The 22,633-nt window shown below is 42.9% G+C and overlaps 1 long non-coding RNA gene across 1 annotated transcript in view; it reads left to right on the top strand.

Moving 5' to 3' along the window:
• Window positions 1-1,742, top strand: part of LOC140466880 (uncharacterized) — an 87,405-nt gene extending 85,663 nt beyond the window's left edge. Inside the window, exon 3 of the long non-coding RNA XR_011955302.1 lies at window positions 1,216-1,742. This is a non-coding gene — a long non-coding RNA (uncharacterized lncRNA). The remainder of the gene's footprint in view (window positions 1-1,215) is intronic.
• The last annotated feature ends 20,891 nt before the right edge of the window (window positions 1,743-22,633 follow it).

Raw genomic sequence — 22,633 nt, 5'->3', positions numbered from 1 at the left:
TTGGATGCTTTGGAGAGGGTGCAGAAAAGGTTTATGAGCATGTTGCCTGGGAGGGAATGTGCTAGCTATGAAGAGAGGTTGGGTAGGTTGGGATTGTTTTCATTAGAAAAAAGGAGATTGAGGGGGGACCTGATTGAAGTCTGCAAAGTCATGAAGGGTATAGACAGGGTAGATAGAGATAAGCTTTTTCCCAGGGTGAGGGTTTCAATAATAAGAGGTCATTCTTTCAAGGTGAGAGGAGAAAAGGTGAAGGGGGATACACGCATAAAGTACTTTACACAGAGGGTGGTAGGTGCCTAGAACGCGTTACCAGCAGAGTTGGTAAAGGCAGGCACGGTAGATTCATTTAAGGTGCAGCTGTTCAGATGCATCAGTAGGTGGGCAGTGGAGGGCTACAGACCCTTAGGAATGGGGCGATAGGCTTAGACAGTGGAATTAGATCGGCTCAGACTTGGAGGGCCAAAGGGCCTGTTCTTGGGCTGTAAATTTTCTTTGTTCTTCTTTGTAAACATGTTTTGAACAACAAGTAATTGTGGGTTCATATTGCAAACAATTTGGTGCCAAGAGACATGCTTTTGCTGGCAACAAGAAATTGTTTAGTGACCAGTTGCCAATGATAGAGACCATTTTGCTTGCCAACAAGTGTGTGATTAATTCCAAGGTAACTGGACCACTTGGAGCTGGGAACAAGTTACTAAGAGAGCGAAAGAGAGAAGTGTTTTGTTGTTCCCCAGCTCAGGAGTGGTTTCCCTTTTGTTTGCATGCAAAACTTTGTGTAATCCTGAAGAAAACCAGTTCATGTTTTCCTGCAACACTTGTTGTATGCTGAGACTTTTAACTGATAAGTCAGAGACCTTTTATAAAAGAACCAGCCACCTTGTGTTTCTCAGCAGCAGCAGTGCAAGAAACTGGAGAAATATAACTGAGGCAATGTGCTGGACAACAGGAGTCATAACAGAACCTGAGAACAAAGATTACCGAACTGTCTTTCCAGTTTTTTCTCCTCTGGCCATAATCTTGTGTGTGTGCGCGCGCATGCGGTTTATAACTGTTTAGCTGTACCTACAGTCCAATTACTTGTGATAAATAGTAATTCTTGTTCAGTACACAAACCTCGTCTGTGCTTTATATTAATCTGGATCTGAAAGTCAAGTAAATTGGAGAACTTATATTGGGTGTACTTAATGAAATTTTCACCTTTTGTGACCACTCTAGGGATCACGGGACTGGATCTGGGGATCCAGTGTGCTATCACAATGAATTGTAACAACTTCAATATAAATGAGACATATTGGCCAAATGGCCACTACCTGGTATGGCAACGGTATCATTCAAGATCAGAAACGGTTACAGAGAGTGGTGAACTCGGCTCGGGCAATCACAAAGGCCAACCTACCATCTATAGAATCCATCTACCAGGCCCATTGTTAAGGAAAGGCCACCAGCATTCTCAAAGATCCACCCCATCCTGGCAATGTTTTTCTACAACCTCTACTATCGGGGAGAAGGTACAGATGCACCAGTTGGTTTTGCAACAGTTTCTACCCTACTGTTAGAGTACTGAATGTACTCACAAACTCTTAACATTCGTCTGTACCTGTGTTTTTGTTTTTGCCGCTGTTTACCTATTATTTACTATTGATGCTATTTAACTCTGTGATCTGCCTGTATTACTCACAAGACAAAGTTTTTCACTGTGCCTCGGTAAATGTGACAATAAATTCAATTCAGTTCAATGTACTCCAAGCAAATAACTCCGCAGACATAAAAATGCCTAACATCTAACGTTTCAAACTTGGTTATCCCATCACGTTGCTTCTTAAACTTCTGAGAATCAGTTTTGCTTTAAAACCTCAGATGCTGCTAGACCTGCTGAACGTTTCAGCAAATACTGTTTTCATTTCTGATTTCCAGCACCCGCATTTCTTTTCATTTTTATTTTGCTTTGAAACCTCCCATTTAAGCGCAATTCTTTTCCAAATCTGTTCAATGAGAAAATGTTTAAAACATCATGAACTCAGGCATAGGTTCATATTGAGCCATTAATTTTATCCCAACTGCAAGAAGGAAATGGAATTGACTGCTGTGAGTACATGTTATGCAAAAATCTAGGAAACAAATCAACAGAGATTCAGTAGGAAGATGCTGAATTAACCTTCAAGAAACAGATGACTCAATCGGAAAACTCTCCAATGTGACATTGCTACACTTGTAAGAGACCTTTGACAAAGTTCTGTTAGAAAGACTTACTCATGTTCAGAACTGTGGGATTCAGGATTAAGTCAGGATAATGGATAAGATATTAAGGTAGAAAATGGGGGCTCTTGTTAAAAGAGATTTATCAGAATTTGAGGGGGGAATGAGGAGGTATTTCATTCAATTCCTGAAGGCACAGTGTTAGACCTACTGTTATTTCAAATTTACATCAATGATGCAAATTCAGAAGCTGAATACAAATTGAAAAAAAGTTGCATCTGATAGTACACTAGTGGAATTGAAGGAGTCACCTTAGAAATCAAAGAATGGGCTCATAAATGATGCATGGAGACAGGAAAGATGTAGATGAAATTCAATGCAGGTGCATATAAAGTGCTGCGCATGAAAAGAGAAAATTCAAATCACACATCTTTTATGAATGGCAATGAAGCCACTAAGAATAAAATTGAAAGAAACCTAGGAGTCCCAATAGATTTGATGTCCTATGTATGCAATCAATGCAATGCAATCATCATCAAAACCAATACAATATTCAAATGTAAAGCCGAAGTAATAGAATATGTCAGATGAACTGGTGAAAAACAGCAAGTGCTTTGGTCAGGCTGCACCTGGGTACTGATAGAATACACCCATAGAATCCCTACAATGCAGGTAGAGGCCATTTGGCCTATCAGGTCTGCATTGGGCCTCTGAAGAGCATCCCACCCAGACTCACCCTATTGCCTGTAATCCAATATTTATTATATCTAACCCACTTGGCCTTCATGTCCCTGGCTACTATGGGTAATTTAGCAGGGCCAATCACCTAACTTGCACATCTTTGGACTGTGGGAGGAAACTGAAGCACCCGGAGGAAACCTACAGAGACACAGGGAGAACTTGCAAACTCCACGTAAGCAGTTGCACAAGGGTTCATGGTGCATGTCAGTGTTGAGTTATAGAGTCACAGAGTCATAGATAGGTACAGAACAGAAACAAACCCTTCAGTCCAACTCGTCCATGCTGACCAGATATCCTAACCCAATCTAGTACCACCTGCCAGCACCCAGCCTATATCCCTCCAAACCCTTCCTATTCATATACCCATCCAAATGCCTCTTAAATCTTGCAATTGTATCAGTCTCCACCACTTCCGCTGGCAGCCTATTCTGCACAAGCACCACCCTTTGCATGAAAATGTTGCCCCTTAGGTCTTTTATATCTTTCCTCTCTCACCCTAAATCTATGCGCTCTAGTTCTGGACTCCCCCAACCCAGGGAAAAGACCTTGTCTATTTACCTATCCATGCACCTTATGATTTTATAAACCTCTATAAGGTCACTCCTCAGCCTAAGACACTCCAGGGAAAACAGCTCTAGCCTTTTCAACCTCTCCCTATAGCTCGAATCCTCCAACCCTGGCAACATCCTTGTAAATCTTTTCTGAATCCTTTCAAGTTTCACAACATCCTTCTGATAGGAAGGAGACCAGAATTGTACGCAATATTCCAAAAATGGCCTAACCAATGTCCTATACAGCTGCAACATAACCTCCCAACTCCTGTGCTCAATACTCTGACCAATAAAGGAAAGTTTATCAAACACCTTCACTATCCTATCTATCTGTGACTCTACTTATAAGGAGCTATGAACCTGCACTCCAAGGTCTCTTTGTTCAGCAACACTCCTTAGGACTTTACCATTAAGTGTATATGTACTGTTAAGATTTCCTTTCCCAAAATGCAGCACCTCACATTTCTCTAAATTAAACTCCATCTGCCACTCCTTAGCCCATTAACCCATCTGATCAAAACCTATTGTAATCTGAGGTAACCTTCACTGTCCACTACACCTCCAATGTTTGTGTCATCTGCAAACTTACTAACTGTACCTGTTACACTCACATCCAAATCACTTATATAAATGACAAAAAGTAGTGGTCCCAACACCGATCCTTGTGGCACTCCATTGGTCACAGGCCTCCAATCTGAAAAACAACCCTCCTCCACCACCCTCTATCTTCTACCTTTGAGCCAGTTCTGTATCCAAATAGCTAGTTCTCCCTGGATTCCATGAGATCTAACCTTGCTAACCAGTCTCCCATGGGGAACCTTGTCGAACGCCTTACTGAAGTCCATATATATCATGTTTACCATTCTGCCCTCATCAATCCTCTTTGTTTCTTCTTCAAAAAACTCAATCAAGTTTGTGAGACATGATTTCCCATGCACAAAGCCATGTTGACTATCCCTCATCAGTCCTTGCCTTTTCAAATATATATACATCCTGTCCCTCAGGATTCCCTCCAACTACTTGCCCACCATTGACGTCAGGCTCACTAGTCTGTAGTTCCCTGGCTTGTCCTTACCACTTTTCTTAAATAGTGACACCATGTTAGCCAACCTCCAGTCTTCCAGCACCTCACCTGTGACACCAAGAGACAAGGGAGACATTCACAAACAACAGACCCCTAACTGTGCTCTGAAATGGCCAAGGAAGCCATTCAATGCTGGGGCAATTAGGGACAGACAATAAAACTTGCTCTTGCCAATGATCTCAAATCCTTTTAAAAAACACAAAGAAAAAAATGTAAGGACTAGAATTACTGCAGCATTTAGCCAAAGGTTTGGTTCCTAATGTGAAGATATCTTGTACTTTTAGAATTAGAATTCTGACAGTGTGGAAACAGGCCCTTCAGCCCAACAAGTCCATACCAACCGTCTGAAAACTAGCCCGCCCAGACCCATTTGCCTAATGCCCTAGCCTGCATATCCTTGTGCATTATGGCCAATTCACCTGGCCTGCAGGGGAAAACCAGAGCAGCTGAAGGAAACCCACGCAGACGCAGGGAGAAGGTACAAACTCCACACAGACAATTGCCTGTGGCAGGAATCAAACCCAGGTCCCTGCTGCTGTGAGGTAGCAGTGCTAACCACTGAGCCACATGACACCCATAGGAGGCAAGGCTAACAAACTTTCATCCTAGAAAGAATATGTTTGAGAGATAATAGTTAGATATGAAACTCGATATCATGTGGAATAGTTGAAGTGAAAACATATATGTTTAAGAGGAAGTTCGATAAGTAAATGAGGGAGACATAAACAATGTCAGGGTGAGATAAAGTATGGTGTAAGGTTTATGAGGAGTATAAATATTGGCATGAACCTTTTGAGCTGAATGCAATGATTTTGTGCTATGAATACAATGTTACAGCATATTACCATGCAAGCCAACCATGGCAGTTTGGGAAATGAGAAAAGGTAAATCAGTCTATTACTTTAAGTAAAATTTTAATGGTAGATGAAGGAGAACTGAGGTTCAGTCGAGTAAAAACCTAACATAAATGGGGGTGTTAGACAGTCTGAACAGCTCGGTTCCTCACCCAAACACAGGCAATATGTTAATTTTCAGCTTCAACTTTGGTTGGAAGGTAGGGGTGCAATTCATCAATTCCAAGAAGGTGGGTTGAAGGAATTTAAAATATGATGATCTGGCTTTGAGCCTTCTTTACATTTGTGTTTGGCACTGATTTGGTAGGATTGACACTGGGGAGAACAATTGCAGAATAGGTGACTGCTTTGAGGAAAACCTACTTTCAGTCTAATACAATCCTGAGCTTCAGTTGCTTTTCAGTTGCTTAATTTTCCAGCTTATTGTCATGCTGAGCTTTTGTCCTTGGCTTTCTGCAGTGTATCAATGAAGCTCAATGGAATATCTTTCCATTAGGCACCTATCAACCTTCTGGGTCCAACACTGATTTCAATAAACTTAGACTCTCTCATCCCATTTTGCTTCCTTTATCTTTGCAGGTTAGAGTGTTACTCTCATTTTTCTCTTCTTTTTGACTTTATGACAGCAGTTCATCATTCTGTCATTACCACTAACTCCAGACTCATCTTTTGTTTCTTTATCCCACTACCGCTTCCTTTGTCCTGCACTCTTTTATCATTTAATCTCTCCTTTCTCCCCCCCTATCATTTGCTGTACATCTCTATGACTCTATTTGGTCTTTCTGCACCCTCCCTCATTCACTTGCTTAAAACAAAAACCTTTCTAACTGCTCCAAGTTCTGATGAACCTGAAATGTTGAGCTGAATTTTCCCAACTCTTGAATGACATGGGAATGGTGAGACATTGGGAAAACATGGCACGATCAGAAAAATTAGTTTCTCGATGTCAAGAAAGAAACAATCAAACTTTTCACTCAAACTTTGAACAGTGAGATGAGAATCTTATGAGTGAGTGGTGAGAGGCTTATTTGCATGTGTTTTATCTAATTATAACCCTTTCTTGCCTTATTTATATGACATTTCCTATACTCCCACAGACTGGAGAGAAACAAGAAGGTGAAGTTTCTGACAGGAAAGTTAGAGCAGGTGCCTGACAGTTACAGCTCGCTGCTGGCTCCTCCAGCCCTTCATCCTAATCAACAGTCCCCACCATTTCAGGTTCCACTCTATGAGCTGTGACCACTTGCATCCTCTGCCCATGAAGGTTGACATTAGGAATGTATCTGCCTCACTTCATCATAACAGACCATCTTTTACTCACTTAGCATACAGTCACCCATCTTAATGGTGCACTTTGGAGCTACTGACACCTTTCATTATCATCCCATGCATCACGGAGACCATCTTATTCATCAGAGCAAGGTGCATCTGAAACTCTTCACTTCTCACCTACTTGAATGTTCTATGCATTTTTGCTTTGGCTTCTCTTCTGTGTTTTGCTGCCTCATTTAGACCTTACAAGCTAACCGTATTTCTGTCTTATTTCACCTTTTAGCGCAGGCAAAAAGCCAAAAAGCTTGTTATAGTTGTCAAGAGTGATTAGTCAAAGGGGTCAACATGTTGCAATGTAGCACTGTGCGATGTCAATGTCAAACCTGCAGCAGCTAATGCAGTAAGTACATTGCATGTGTTTCATCCAAATGGCAACATTTAAATATCTAAAGGGAGCAGCCCAAGTACAAGGGGACTGTCGGCAATCATTTAATCAAGGCCAGTGTTTGCTCTCAGACCAGAAGTTGGCAACGGTTGGTTGGGTTGCTAGGGATGATAAGGGTCAGTGATTCCCTATCATTTCAGGTTGGGGATTGGGCCCCAATCAGTCCTGCAGGTCCACAACCACTAGTGCTGGAATTAGCAGCTGGTCAGTTGGAGAGCTGCACAGAAATTAGTCAGGAGTCTGATCACTCAGCAGCTAGGTTGATCATTCCGAGTCAGTCAGGGACATGTAACATGTTCAGTCCTGGGGGGCTCAATTCAAGGAAGTTAAGGGGATGTTATCAGTGGCCAGCGCTGTGGTAGGGTCGAAGCAAGTTTCTGCAGATTTTGGAATCTGCACTGAATACCACAAATGCTGGAGATCACAGCGGTTCAGACAGCATCCATGGATGATTCATGGAAGCTAACATTTTGACTCTAAATGATTCATGAGGAAGCCACTTTTAGGGATTGGAGGCAGCATGCTGGGCCCCAGAGGAGACCATAATTGTGACAGAGAGCACCATAACATATAAAAATGAGAGACATTGTACATTTGAAGACACGGGTTACTGTGGAAGGTGGGGAGTCATTGATTGTAACCACCGTTACCCTGGCCATGACGGTGGGAGTGGAGGGAGAGTTGACATTGCAGCACATAGATTGGTGTGGCTAAGGTGTGGGCTCTAGGCTCAAGAGGTAATGTTGAGAGATGAAGGTTATATATTAAAGAGTTGGGTGGGAACATGGAAGCTCAGGACTGATGGGCTTATCAGGGAATGCAAGGAGAAAAGAAACATGATGTTTTAGTGAGATTACCAGGTTGACTCTGAGTCACTTTGTGAAAGGCAACATTGGCTTCCATCTTCATCCAAATTGAAAATGCGTAAATGAAATTAAAAATGGCAGCCCCCAAACCTGCTGTGTATGAAGTTAGTCTTTTTTTTGTTTGAGCTCCTGGGTCTGTTCATGAGTGTCTTTCAAAGGTCAATTGCATAAGTTAAACATATACAGAGGAAAGGTTAAAGATATTTGTAACTGCAAACGTACATGTAAAACATATGGAGCGTCCAAATGTGAGGGATACAAACAAAAGCAAAACCCTGCAAAATAAAAGCAAAACCCTGCACATACTGGAAAATCTGAAGTACAGACACAGAATGTTGGAGAAACTCAGCAAGTTCACCAGCATCTGTGGACTGAGTTAACATTTTGAGTACAGGATGACTTTTCTTTAGAACAGTATTACCTTTCTGTTTAGCACTGACACAAATTCAGACATCTTGTGATGGTTACTGTAGAAAGCAGTCAACACGGTGGACATATTCCTGTATGGCGTTTTGTTATGTCAATCTGCTCCTGCACTATTTTTCAGCACCTTATGTCCCAAACACAGTGCATGTGCTGCAAACAGTTGAACGAGTCTCAAAGTCTGAGGGAGTAGTCCTCACTTTTGTCCAGGGAGGCACTCATTGGTCACGAGGTTCCAGAGCAATGCATCAAGGACCACCTCCAGTTCAGTGCAGGGATGGGGCCAAGCATCCAGTTGGGGCTTTAACAGTCCAGGGAGTGAGTCACAGTCAGTCTTCTTAGTCCAATGCAGGCAAGCCAGGGAATGCTGGGAGCACTGGTCATGGAGCTGGACAGAAATCAGTCAGGGTTCTGATCATACATTGTTCAGGATTGTCTGGCCAAAGTACTGAAGGGTCACGGACAACTTGAATGGTCTGTCCACTTAACAGCAAGAGGGAAGGGATTATCAGGGTCTGGTGCTGTGGGAGAGAAGCTGGGGTACTTAATGAAATGAAGTGGAGGAGGAATGTTGAGGGAATTACCATAGTGGCAAATCAATATATGAGGCAGCAGATGATGGAGCAGAGGAGAATAAGGTGTTACGTGAGATGGGAGGTCATCAACAGTGAACAGCACCCTGCCTTCCGGGGGAAGTCAATGAGCTACAAGGTGTGACATCTTCACTTCATTTGCCAAAGGCTGGTTGGGCAAAGGTAGCCAGTTGCAGACTCAGACACATGAGTTGGGGGAGTTCTTGAGGAGGTAGGGTACCTATAGGATTGATGGCCAGGGATACCAGCAAGGAAATGTTGATGTTTGGGGTGCAGATGAAAGCAAGGCCTAGAACTCATGGTCTCAGGAGTGGCTGCTGTTGCCTTCTATCCACTTGTAATAAATCACAAATGCACAATGGAAATGAAAATGCCTGTGACCACAACAGCAGTGGGTGGTGTAAGTGCTACCAGTTGGAAGTGAGAAGCCTGCAACCTATAGCCATGTCAGGCCCCAACAAAGAGTGACCTCACTAGACACACACCCATACAGTGAAGGGGCAAGACATGAGCGAGCTCAGCATTACTTATAACCTTTAGGGATTGGCCAACTGTGTGCAGTCTAACTCCTTGAGCTGAGCATTCCTCATCATTTCATGTCGGCTAATGGTTGAAAACCACTAATGCACTGGCAATGCCCCTGGAAAGGTGGAGCCATGTTACTAAAGTTGCAGGCATCAGTGATTTACCCATTGCCTGCTCACATTGCAGCAGCCGTTGACCTCACTTCTTGGTGCATAGTCCAGGGATGAGGATTGGTGACCTCAGTACTTTCAAAGATTAAACTTGCAACTACACAGCCACTCGCGTAAAAAGGGAGGATAATCAGAATTAAACATGCATATTTACAAATAGAACTTCTTTACAATTGAGTGTCACCGGTGCCATCAACATACTTCCAGAAGGTCTTGTCCCTTCTGTTCCCCCCAATATGTCTCAGTCCTGTCCCTTTCCATAGCTGTGGTGGAGGCAGCCTGCTCCACAGTGAAGCCCCCTGGGCTCGGAGCTTTGATCAGCTGACACTGGGGGCACTCATGGCTAGAGGGCCTAGACGTATTGAGGGTGTCTGTGCCAGAGGCATGAGCACTCTCCTTGGCCTGGCCTCACACAGGGCAGCAAGTAGCAGGCAGGGTGGAGGTGAAAGGCCTGGCCATCTCTACAGGGCCCTCAGAGAACTTATTAGGGGATGGCCTGGGGGTTGGGAGGTGTGGAACTGAATGTGGTTCTGTCTCTGCTAGCTGCTGGCTGCTTCCTGGCACCACCCTTTCTCCTTGTGAACAAAAGGCAGCTAGACTGAGGTCAAGATCCTTTGTCCTTATTGCCTTCCTGTTAGTACCAATGGTTTGAACAATGAGGCCAGATCTGTGCAGATATCCAATGGACTGAGAGCTGTGGCAGACACTGATTCATAGCCACTGCCGCCCCACATACCTGCCTATTGCTCCTGCATCTACTTGTGCATTTGCATAAAGTCCCTGATTGCCCCTGCTGTATGGTGGGAGCTGAGCAAGTGCTGCCTTCAGCTGCCCTTCAAATGCCAGTGACGTTTCTTCCTGACCAGCTATGGAGGTGAAGTGCTTTCCAGCAGGTGTTCCCCACTCTGATTGAGATAAAATACCCATCAATGCGTTTGTATCTGAGTTGGTGGGACCAGCCTTGTTAGTACTTTCTCTGAGATGTCATGCTCCCTTCTCAGAGGTGATGGAGGCACCTTATAGGCAACACTCTTGACCACAACCAATGTGGACATGATGCAAGAAGTACATTGACTGTGGGGTTAATCTGAGAGTTGCATGACAATGAAGAATGACTTTTTAATTAGTTGCTGAGACATGGATGTCTCTGCAGGACCTGTCCCTATCCTTGCCAGTGAGGACCAAGGGTAAGGGGGCAAGTGATGGGCAGCTGTCTTCATCCTTTTGGTTCTATAGAAGGCCCTTTTCCTCCTGTAATGAGAGAACGGGAAGGATTGAGAGAGATGACATTGGATGGCACATTTGTTAGTGTTGGTGTAGGTGGGGGAAAGTGGTGGTGTTCTGAGTAAGTCAGTGGACAGCGCAAAGGCCAAGCACGATTAGTGGTCTGAGGGTGTTGGCTAGGGTTAGAACAAGTGAGGAAAGTTGTCACGTGATGGTGAGAGTGAACTTTGGTGGGAGGTGAGTATAGAGCGAATGTGAGGTGGCAGAGAAAATATGGTGACGCTTAAGTTGGCAGAGCGGAGATGGTCATTGACTTTCTATCTGCCCTGCTGGGCATTTTCCAATCTGTGGAGACATCAATGATCTGGGTGACAACCTCAGGCTGGCAGGGTGTGGTCTCATCTGACAGTCCTGGCAAAAGGGAACATCCCTCCTTTGCACCACTCTAGGCACCAGGTTGCAAAGGTCCCTTTCGATAAAGAATGGCACCGGTTTCCCTTTGTCTGCCATCATATCCACCAAATTGTGTGTAGAGCAGCCACAGAATGCAAGCACTTGTCCAGGTGCATAACAGACGGTTGAAAATGGGATTAGCTGCAAAGAAGTTGGTCTATTGTGCGACATTCAGCCAATGACAAGTTTTTCTGATTCCTGTCAGTGGGAGGTACAGATAAGATTCAGATGTGTGGAGTGCCGTAGGGAGGCAGTAAGTAGTTAATGAGACAGGTTTATGACAATAGTGTGAGAGGAACCCTCCATGAAACCCAACAAAAGTATCACATCACCAAAATATAGTAAGATTTAACCGCCTATGTATTTGTTCCTTCCAAGTAAGTTTAATGCAGTTTTCAAAAGTAAGTAACATGCTTTTGCACAGAATTTTGTGAAAGGTTTTCTTTAACTTCTAAGTACACATTGCAGGCTTTCCTCATGCAGTAAATCAGAGGTTTCCTCATATCAAAAATTTGTTTTCTTTGAGGGGACAACTGTGAGCCATTTCAGTGATGCTTTGAAATGATAATTAAAATAGTTATGTGAATTTTTTTTATTGCATCTGAAATGATGTTGTAAGTGTGGACCTGCCGGTTTGTGTCTTGCTCCCAATTTAGCAAACAGATCTTGCAGAGACTCTACTTCTCCACGTTTTCCAAACTTGCTCACTGGCTTCTTTGCTGTTCTCCACTCTGATGTTGATTTCCAATTTTTTCCTTTCTTCTTTACTAGTGACCCAATCTCTGACACTGAAAATAAACCCCAAATTTCTAAAAAATCCCTGGAAGGGAGTTTTTTTTTGGATTGCGCTCAGAAGAATTGAGTGCCACGCCTTTGAATTTCTCATGAGATCACAGCTGGGTCTGAAATCTTGTTATGTTTTACATTAGGCAGCTGGTCGGTTGTGCCAGATGTGTGGAAATAAGCTTAATTACAAGCATGCTCAGATTGCCTGGATGCTACAGGGACAAAACAGCCCCGAATAAAATACAAAGAAACTTGAATAATTTCACAATTTCCTTGAGCAGGTGCAAGGAAATCTGAAAAAAGTTTCACTCCTACAGATCCATTTAAAAAGACAAACATGGGCCATTGTCAAAGGTTATACAAATAATGTCAAGAAGCGTGAAGAAATATTCACGCCGTAAATCTAAAAAAAAAGTCGTGTCATACAATAATAGATGGCTTCCTGGCATGACTATATCAGCTTTTCATTTTGAAACTATTTGCTGAGATTATTTGCATTGGAGCATCACAGAATTCGAATCACATGAATAATTTCCAGAACAATTGGCTAATGCAACATTTATACATTAACAATCTAGATGAAAGAACTCAAACATTAACGATCTTGATGAAGGAACTGAGGGCATTCTGGCTAGGTTTGCAGATGATACAAAGATAGGTAGAGGAACAGGTAGCACTGAGGAGGCAGGGAGGCTGCAGAAGGATTTGGACAGGTTAGGAGAGTGGGCAAAGAAGTGGAGATGGAATACAACGTGGGAAAATGTAAGGTCATGTACTTTGGTAGGAAGAATAGAGGAATTGACTATTTTCTAAATGGGGAGATAATTCAAAAGTCTGAAGTTCAAAGAGACTTGGGAGTTCTAGTCCAAGATTCTCTCAAGGTTGAGGTTGCAGGTTGAGTCAGTAGTTAGGAAGGCAAATGCATTGATGGCATTTATTTTGCGACAACTTGAAAATAAAAGCAGGGATATATTTCTGATGCTTATAGGGCTCTGGTCAGACCACATCTGTGTGCAGTATTGTGTACAGTTTTGGGTTCCATATCTCAAGAAGATGTATTGGCCCTGGAGCATGTTCAGAGGTGATTCACGGGAATGGTCCCAGGAATGAAAAGCTTAACACATGAGGAATGTTTGAGGACTCTGGGTCTATACTCAATAGAGTTTAGAAGGATGAGGGGATATCTAATTGAAACATACACAATACTGAATATTCCCAGGATGACCTATTCCACCTCAAAGTCCCAGATGGCCTCCTTCTTCCACGATCGCAACTTCCCTTCCCACATGATTGATGATGCCCTCCAGTGCATCGCCTCCACTTCATGCACCATGGGCCTTGAACCCCACCCCTCCCAGTGCAACAAGGATAGAACTCCCTGTTTTCAACTTCCACCCCATCAACCTCCACATACATCACATCATGCTCCTCCACTTCCACCACCTCCAAATGGACCCCACCACCGAAGATATATTTCCGTCCCTAACCCTATCAGCATTCCAGAATGACCATTCCCTCTGTGACTCCCTCGTCAGGTCCACACTTCCCACCAGCCCACACCCCACTCCTGGCACCTTTCCCTGCCACCACAGGAAGTGCAAAGCCTGTACCCACACCACTCCCCTCACCTCCGTCCAAGGCCCCAAGGAGTCCTTCCACATCCGTCAGAAATTTACCTGTACCTCTACCAATGTTATCTACTGCATCCGTTGCACCCAATGTGGTCTCCTCTACAACGGGGAGACAAGACACCTTCTTGTGGATCGTTTCAGAGAACATCTCTGGGATACCTGCACCCACCAACCCAACCGCCCCGTAGCTGAACACTTCAACTCCCCCTCCCACTCTGTCAATGACATGTGGGTCCAGGGCCGCCTCCACCACCAAACCATGACCACCCAACGCCTGGAGTAGGAACGCCTCATATTCCACCTTGAGACCCTGCAACCACATGGGATAAATGTGGATTTCAACAGCTTCCTCATTTCCCCTCCATCCACATTATCCCAGTCCCAAATGTTCAACTTGGCACTGCCCTCTGGACCTGTCCATCACTTCCCCCTCTGACCTATCACTTTCTCCCTCACCTTCATCTACCTATCGATTTCCCAGCTACCTTCCCCCCCAATCCCACCCCTTCCCATTTATCTCTCAGCCCCGACCCACAGTTCTCATTCCTGATGAAGGGCTTATGCCTGAAACATCGATTCTCCTGCTGCTCGGATGCTGCCTACCCTTCTGTGCTTTTCGAGCAATACACTCTCAACTTTGATCTCCAGCATCTGTGGTCCTCATTTTTTCCTAGAATACTGAAAGGCCTGGACAGTGTGGATGTTGGGATGATGTTTCCTTGGAAGGAGAGATGAGGATCCATGGGCACAGCCTGAGAGTAAAGGGAAGACTTTTACAACGGAGATGAGGAGAAACACCTATGGAGGGTGGTGAGCCTATGGAACTCATTGCTGTAGAAGGCTGTGGACGCCAGGTCATTGAGTATATTTAAGACTGAGACGGATAGTTTCTTAAGTATCAAGGAGATCAAAGGTTATGGGGAGAAAGTGAGAGAAACCTATCAGCCGTTATTGAATAGCAGAGCAGATTTGATGGGCTGAATGGACTAAATTCTGCTTCAATGTGTTATGGTCTTATGTCTTGTGGAAACCATGATGCTATGAATGTTCTGTGCTATACAAAGAACGGTTTGCTTACAAAGTAAATATTATGGACGAATTATTAGTTTAACAAATTTTTAAAAAACACACAATAACAGTCCAACAGATTTAATTGGAAGCACTGACTTTCAAAGCATTGCTCCTTCATCAAGTGGTTGCTAGTACTTCCAAATAAACCTGTTGGACGATATCCTGGTGTTGTGGGTTTTTTAACTTTGTACACCCAAGTCCGACACCGGCATCTCCAAATTACAGCTTAATAATAGATACATGTCTCAATGACTACTGCCCAGTGGCCCTAACTTCGGTGGTCATGAAGTGCTTTGAAAGACTGGTCATGGCATTAATCAATTCCGGCCACTCCACTGCTCTTGACCCACTCCAATTTGTCTATCGGACCAACAGATCCAAGTCAGATGCCATATTACTTGCCCTTCACTTCTACCGAGAACATCTTGACACCAAGAATAGCTATGTAAGAATTCTACTCATTAACTACAGTTCAGCCTTCAACACTATTATTCCCTCGAGACTGATTAATAAACTTAGTGATCTCAGACTAAGACCCACTCTCTGCAACTGGATCCTCAGTTTCCTCACCCATAGGCCACAATCAGTGAAGACTAGGGACAATTTTCATCCTCAATAACACTCAACATTGAAGCCCTCCAGGGGTGTGTATTCATTCCTTACTGTACTCACTCTATACCCATGACTGTATCGCCATATACCAGACTAATGCCATTTACAACTTTGCTGATGACACCAGCATAGTCGGTCAAATCTCAGATGGCAATGAAACAGACTACAGATAGGAGGTGGAAGACCTGGAAGAATGGTGCTCTGAGAACAACCTAGATCTCAATGCCAACAAAACCAAGGAACTCCTTATTGACTTCTGGCTCCCCTACTCATGCCCTCCCCCCCCACACACATTAACAGCACAGAAGTAGAATGAGTGGACAGTGTCAAACTTCTGGGAGTGGTCATCCACAACAAGTTTTCTTGGATTCTTCATGTGGACACACTGGTTACAAAGGCCCAACAACATCTCTTCTTCCTCAGGCAGCTGAGGAAATTTGACATGATGACAAATACCTTGCCAACTTTTATGGGTGCGCCATCGAGAGCATTTTGTCTGGATGTATCACTACCTGGTATGGCAACTGTACCATTTAAGATTGGAGGCGGCTACAGAGAGTGGTGAACTCGGCCTGGACAATTACAAAGGCCAACCTCCCATCTATAGAATCCATCTCCCAGGCCCACTGTCAAGGAAAGGTCGCCAGCATTCTTAAAGATCCATCCCACCCTGGCAATGTTTTTCTACAACCTTTATCATTGGAGAGAAGGTACAGAAGCCTGAACACATGCACAAGCTGGTTTTGAAACAGTTTCTACCCTACTGTTGTTAGAATACTGAATGGACTCACAAACTCTTAACATTCGCCTGAATCTGTGTTTTGGTTTTTGCTGTTGCTTACCTATTATTTACTTGTCCATGCTATTTAACTCTGTGATCTGCTTGTATTGTTCGCAAGGCAAAGCTTTTCACTGTAACTCGGTACACATGACAATAAATTCAATTCAATTCAATTCAGTTCAACCTATTATACTTAGTTCAATGTCCTCAAATAAACTTGGTCATTGTAGCTAATTGTTTTCTTAAGGCATTTAATCCAAGCCAATATGGTGAATTGTACAAGATTCTAGAATTGTTATTCAGCCTTGGTGAGCTTAAAAAATTATTGTTTTGTTAAGTTCACTACAATTTTCAGTGCTATAAACTGGAAATATGACAGAGTAAGTTGCATCAGTCTCTAATGACAGAAAGAGCAGTATCCTTTACTATACAGGATAATAAGATGACACAAATGAATTGCATATATTCAGCCAGACTCGTGATTTTCTGAGGCTCTGACTGTGCCTTGGTGACCTGGAGAAGTAAGATGCAATATTTGACAGTACATTTAAGGTATTGTACAACAAACGGGCACTGGTGTGTCATTCAGATGTAAATAATGTTAATAGATTTGAAAATTTTCCTGATTTTTTTCATGGTCCAGACTTCTATTAATTAGGCCTGTGTAAAATGGTGCAGATTCCGTATTTTGGTTTCATGACTTTGGGATAAAGTAATGTCCATCAATGAGTTTTAATTTAAAAAGAGGCAAACTATGCAAGGAGTATCACAATGATAAGGTTACCCATTTAGCAATTCAACCATTATTAAATTTCTAAAATATATCAACATATATTTTTGTTCAGGGCAGATGAGCATTAAATCATTTTTGCTTAAGACATTGTAGATCTTAATGGAAGATTGAGGGATTTTAACCTCGTCTTGCATAATGATTGAGGGAAAGACTAAAATTGGAAATTGTGTAACGTAACTCCTGCCCAGTATTTATAAGCCCACACTAACATCAACATATAAAATTATGAAGTCATTCTTTTGATAAGTTTGTTGGAAATAGTGAACATAGTGCAACATGCTCAATTCTTCAACAAAACCTTCCATACACAAAATATAAATTTTCCTTGTTTTCTGATGCATTTTGTTTGCTTTCTTTCTTGTTCTTTAATAATCCAATTACATTTTTGCCGTACACAGTACTGGATTTGAACACTGCTGTCATCTCATTCATTCAGGCTGCTAAGTGTAGGAGAAAACTGACATCTTTTTCATTTTTCTGCCCTGTACATTCTTTACAAGATAATTATTTGGAAGAACTTAGCCTAACTTATTTCTGGACATTATTAAGAAAATAATAATTCTGTTGTTGAATCAATTAAGTAGAAGTCAGTACTTCCTTAGTTAAACTATCCAGCAAATTGTTAATGATTACCAACTCCCACAGGAAAACAAATGTTGTCAATAGAGCAACATGCTGTCTATTATTTGTTCCAGGCCTATTTGATTGAGTTAACTTTGCCTTGCATCATAAACTTCGGATATAAATAAACCATGAACGTTATCGAACATTTCTTAGATTTCTCAAGGAAGCATCACAACTGCAGAGATCCATAATGGGTTTCAGCCATTTTCTTCGCCACGAAGAATTCACTCAGTTAGATTTTTGACACTCAGCAAATTAAAACAAGGATCCACATATAACTAATATATTGTAAGCGATTTATTTTAGCAAGTTGTTATTGCATTGATTTGAAGTGCTTTCAGCAAATATTGATGTAAACCATGTGATACAAATTAAACACAAAGCCACTTTAATCATACTTAGCCAAAAGTGTGAAACAAACTTGAGAAGGTTGTGTTATTGAAATTAGGATCAACAGTGTCAAAATTGTTTTGCTCCAAGCAGTTATTGTTTGTTTCTTGCTTCAGTTTTGTACCTGTTGATATTCAAGTTCAAAGGATTTGAAATGAAATTTAAAAGCATTCCAGGTCTAACTAGCTGGGAACATTTTAAACATAGTTTTCTGTTCACATTACATGGGTTAAAAACAAACTAGCTTAGGTGCCAATTTGTTTCCTCTCACATCTAACCGTTCTGAGTAATGTTTATGGTTAATTGTCAAGCAGATTTAAGGAACTAACCTCTGCATATGTCAAAACACACTCAGAGAGCTTCATATCTTATGACTAGAACAGTATGGGCTGTCAAAAATATAAATTCAGTTCATGAACATCCTTTTTATTATTCCAAACAGCATTCAATCTCAAACCTGCAGATGCAGGCATAACTTTTGTAAAAAGCTTGAAATCTGCATCCTTTCTCCTCTGTTCAAGCCGCTAAAGCTTCTATTTGTCAATTGTAAGTGAAGTTTGAATATTTTCTAAATCTATCAACAAATAATGCATTACTATATCAAAACAAAACTTAGTCCATGGGAACATTTGCTTTCCTTTGTTGTTTCTATGGAGATCAACTATGCTATTTGGTTATTCATATATTCTGTTCCTTTGTATGGTGGTGGTGTGCTACAGTTCACTCATGGAACTCAAGTGGCAGTGGGCAATGTGTACTTTTTAACATGCAGATGTAATTTGGAGCTATAGATAGTGACAGCAGAGGCTCTACAAGACAAAGCAATTCTTACCATCTGCCTTTTGTGTGTGTTGAAAGGATTTGTCACCTTGATATTTGACCTGTTTGGCCCTGTTATGAACATACCTTCCTTGGCTATCTAGTCCTAGGGTGAAATTCATAATTGGAGCTTCTGTTTCACTCTCACAGAGCTACAAGATTTCCTCTCCCTTTGTGTATATAACATTATAATGCTACAAAATGATTTTATAACAATAATAAATACTACAAATTAAGGGGTGTAGGTTTGCTCGCTGAGCTGTAGGGTTGATATCCAGACGTTTCATTACCTGGCTAGGTAACATCATCAGTGGCGACCTCCAAGTGAAGCAAGGCTGTTGTCTCCTGCTTTCTATTTATATGTTTGTCCTGGATGGGGTTCCTGGGGTTTGTGGTGATGTCATTTCCTGTACTTTTTCTGAGGGGTTGATAGATGGTATCTACATCTATGTGTTTGTTTATGGCGTTGTGGTTGGAGTGCCAGGCCTCTAGGAATTCTCTGGCATGTCTTCAACTGGGACAACACATCTATCCTGGGACAGGCTAAGCAAAGAGTCAAGAATCAAAATTTCAGGCAGGAATCCTGATGAAGGGCTCTTGCCCGAAACGCCGATTTTCCTGCTCCTCGGATGCTGCCTGACTGGCTGTGCTTTTCCAGCACCACACTCTTAACTCACCTGATTAATTACCTAACCCACCCCAATAGCACCTCCTCACCAGATTCTAGCCTCAGTCTCTCTCTGGCTGGACCTGGAAGAGCCTGCCACTCACTGGATATCCCAAGAAAGACCAGCATCCTTAGTGCACTTGCCGTCCTTTAAAAACATCTGTGCACCCAAGCCATCACTGGCATTCCACAGCTGCCCTGATCGTCAAAAGACACTCTTTCTGAAGCAGTCTGAGAAGTGGAAAATAACACCATCATTCTCTGACAGGGACCTGGCCCCTATTTGCCCTATTCATTTGCCCATGATACCTCTCAATCTTTTGTCCCCCTGCACTAGCATTTACAGCTGTGCCACATTGTTTCGTCTCACTCGGTCCCTTCCTATCTCTCATTCCAGGAGATGACATCCTAAAATAGGGCAGAATGAGCAAGGATGGTTGGAAGGGTGCAAATCATCAGGCTCCTCACCCAGTAGGAGGATAGAATCCTGTCCCTTGTAGGGCAAAATCTGAACAGCTTCTGTCAGGAAGCTGAGATATCAATGTCCCACCAACCAAGTAAGTATTTCCTTCCACTGCAATTCTCACAATAACCCTGGTGTCAGTGTCATTCGTTGCACACCACTTCTAAATCTTGACTGTGTTGCCTTCTCGCCCTTGTTTCTTGCAAGTGTCAGCAGGATGTCCACAGCCCCATGGAGAAACAGGCTGCTCTGCCAGAAGACAACTCCTCAACCTTTGAGGGACACAGTTCAGAGGGCTCAGAAGAAGCCTCCTGTCACCCTCCAGCACAGATACTGACAGCTCAGTGGGAATTTTTTTCGAAAGGTTGAGAGCACAAGCTAATGATCTCCTTACTGCGACAGCTCAGCATTCCACTGAGGAAGGAATGCAACAGGCCACTGGCACTTGGAGGACTGCCAGAGGCAAGGCATCTGCTCAGCTCCAGGCGGGAGAGGACCCTGTGGTGTTCGTAATCAAGGACTTCATCCACAAGGAGGAACAGGAGCAACAGACAGGTATGTGAGAAGCAATGGCCTTCATTGCTCAGGAGCTGCAGCAGTATCGCTATGCCCTGGGGATACAACTGCCTCAAGCATACCGTCACTTGGCTGCCTCTATGGACAATTTGGTGGCTGCCATGGAGAAGCAGCTCTAGCACTCTCAATCAACAGGATAGGCACACGAGTCTGCCTTCCGTACTCCAGCCACTATTCCTCATGACCAAAGACATAGTGACGGATGCATGGAGAACCTCCAGGTGCCCTTTCTCACAAGGAAACAGTGCAATGCCAGGGGGCACCCATTAGAAGTCTCCTCTCAAGGCATCCAGAGGTAGCCAGACCCTTCATTTCTGTTCTGCTTGTCCCTGTCCAACTCTTGGAAGTTAAAACTGAGGAGTGTGCGCTTGCCTCTGGCTCCCTCCAGTCCAGCTGTGGAATCTGGAACAACTGTAATATATCATGTGAAGGAAAGAATAAAAAAAAAACCTTTTGAGGACTTATTGTTAGCACGGGTGACAACTTACAGAGCCTCACATGTCCATGAATGTCAATGGTCTTGTAATATATCTGTCTGTCTGAGTCTCTGTCTAGCCCCAAATGTCATTGTGCCACCATGATACCTAACAACTTGTCCAATTAGGATGTACCCATAGATTGATATCTGTGTTGAAAACCTGCTCAGCATGTGCAAGTAAGATCGAAAAGGCATTCGTAGAACAATGGGGTTCTGCTGACACCATTGGCCTTCTTGGTGAAATATCCGTACTGTTTCCCTGGCTTCTGTGTGCCGAAGTGTTGGTGTTGGACCACGTGGTCAGCAATGCCTGGGACAGGGAGCTGTACAGCAGACAGGTAGCCAATGCATTATGATCACCAGGGATTAGGGAGACCCAAGATCTGAACTCTAGGCAGTGCATTCTTGCCCTTTTAAAGACGCCAGATCATTGGGTCTTGGAGCACTGTCTCTCACAGGTCATGTATTATTGCCCCATCCCCCCCTGAAGCCAGGGTGCTCCTCACCATGTACAATTTCCTTTCCTGAAATGCTGAGTTCCCATTCATGCAACTTACAAATACAGTTGCACCCTTGACAATTGTCACACCCATTGGCCCAGCTGGCATCCCCAATCTCACAAATAGATTCCCACATCTCCTTCCCATGACAGTGGCCATCACTGTCTGTCCCCTACTTTCCCTGGAGCGACCTGATGGAATATCTGTGGCCCACTCGCTTGAGACATTTAACTAGCTGCCCCACATGAGGAGTACCAGACTCCTGACTATGCCTCTACATTTACTAGACCCTCGGACTGTTGTCAATGAAGCCACAGGTCTGACTGTCATCCACATCCTGGACTGGAGAGATACAGATCCCTTAAGCAAGAACACATGACCACACAACTGACCATGGCCAGTCCCCTGATCTGGTATCAAAGACTTCCCTTAACTTACTGTGCCACAACCCCCTGATTGATAGGAGCCTCTATGGACTTTGGCAAGGAGTACTGCCTTAAGACTTTGAGGCATAGCTGATTGCATATTCAGTTTGTTTGCCAATAATTGACATTTCCTACAAAATGATTCCTGCCTATTTGCTCAGGTTTATTTCTTCAAAGAACATTTTATGCACTTCAGACAAATCAAACTGCCTCAAATCTAAAATCAATTTGTGAGTTCACACCTTTAAGAAGGCCAATTATTTTAATTTTAAAAATGTCATGAGCAGTGTCCTTTTTGTAGAAGTATTATTACAACAAAAATGAATCCGATGTAACAAATATGGCTCATATAAAATCTAGTTGGAATGTTTGTAGGGAAAATATGAATAGCATGTAGGTTACAATGAAAATAATAAAGTTTTAAACTATTCCTAATTAGTTATACCATTACATTCTTTTAAGTTTCAGTTTGCCCCAGTTGTAGAAGTGGTGCTTTGCTATTAAGGATAAATCAAACAGTCAGTATCAAAACCTGCATGTGCGTGGTCAAATGTGGAGATTAGGAGATAGAGTCCAAGATGTCTTGCCCTTCACAAACTTAATTTAATCAGTATGTCTTG

This window comes from Chiloscyllium punctatum, chromosome 44, assembly GCF_047496795.1.
Source record: "Chiloscyllium punctatum isolate Juve2018m chromosome 44, sChiPun1.3, whole genome shotgun sequence".
Classification (NCBI taxonomy): Eukaryota; Metazoa; Chordata; class Chondrichthyes; order Orectolobiformes; family Hemiscylliidae; genus Chiloscyllium; species Chiloscyllium punctatum.
This window is presented reverse-complemented; position numbering and strand designations above follow the sequence as displayed.